The sequence below is a fragment of the Borostomias antarcticus genome (assembly GCF_949987555.1).
Source record: "Borostomias antarcticus genome assembly, chromosome: 4".
Lineage (NCBI taxonomy): Eukaryota > Metazoa > Chordata > Actinopteri > Stomiiformes > Stomiidae > Borostomias > Borostomias antarcticus.
In genome coordinates this window covers 27,245,412-27,246,083 of record NC_140237.1, presented here as the reverse complement: position 1 = coordinate 27,246,083, position 672 = coordinate 27,245,412, and positions in this window count along the sequence as shown.

Genomic DNA, 672 nt, shown 5'->3' with positions numbered 1-672 from the left:
TTGCGCTTAAATACCACCACGTTTCTGAAAACGGTATTAATTTCACTTTAACTGCGTGAGGCAATTTGCGCCGATGTTTGTGAATTGGGCGGGTTTTGCAATAATGTTCATTTGCATAGAAAGGGGAACATTCTCCGCCCATATTACCTAATTTAAATATGAGCTAATAACACCGGCGCAGAGCAACGCAATGACGAACGCAACGCAGTTAACACCGTATTTCACCCTTTGCGAGGGCTTTGTGAATAGCAAACATAATTTTTGACTTATTTGCACAGGCTTTGCGTCAGGAAAAGCTGCGCAATCCTTTAGTGAATTCGCCCCTCAGTGTTGTAGAAGCCTCAGTGTTGTAGAGGGCCTCAGTGTTGTAGAGGTCTCAGTGTTGTAGAGGGTCTTAGTGTTGTAGAGGCCTCAGTGTTGTAGAGGCCTCAGTGTTGTAGAGGCCTCAGTGTTGTAGAGGGCCTCAGTGTTGTAGAGGGTCTCAGTGTTGTAGAGGCCTCAGTGTTGTAGAGGTCTCAGTGTTGTAGAGGGTCTTAGTGTTGTAGAGGGTCTCAGTGTTGTAGACGGCCTCAGTGTTGTAGAAGCCTCAGTGTTGTAGAGGGTCTCAGTGTTGTAGAGGGTCTCAGTGTTGTAGAGGGTCTCAGTGTTGTAGAGGGTCTCAGTGTTGTAGAG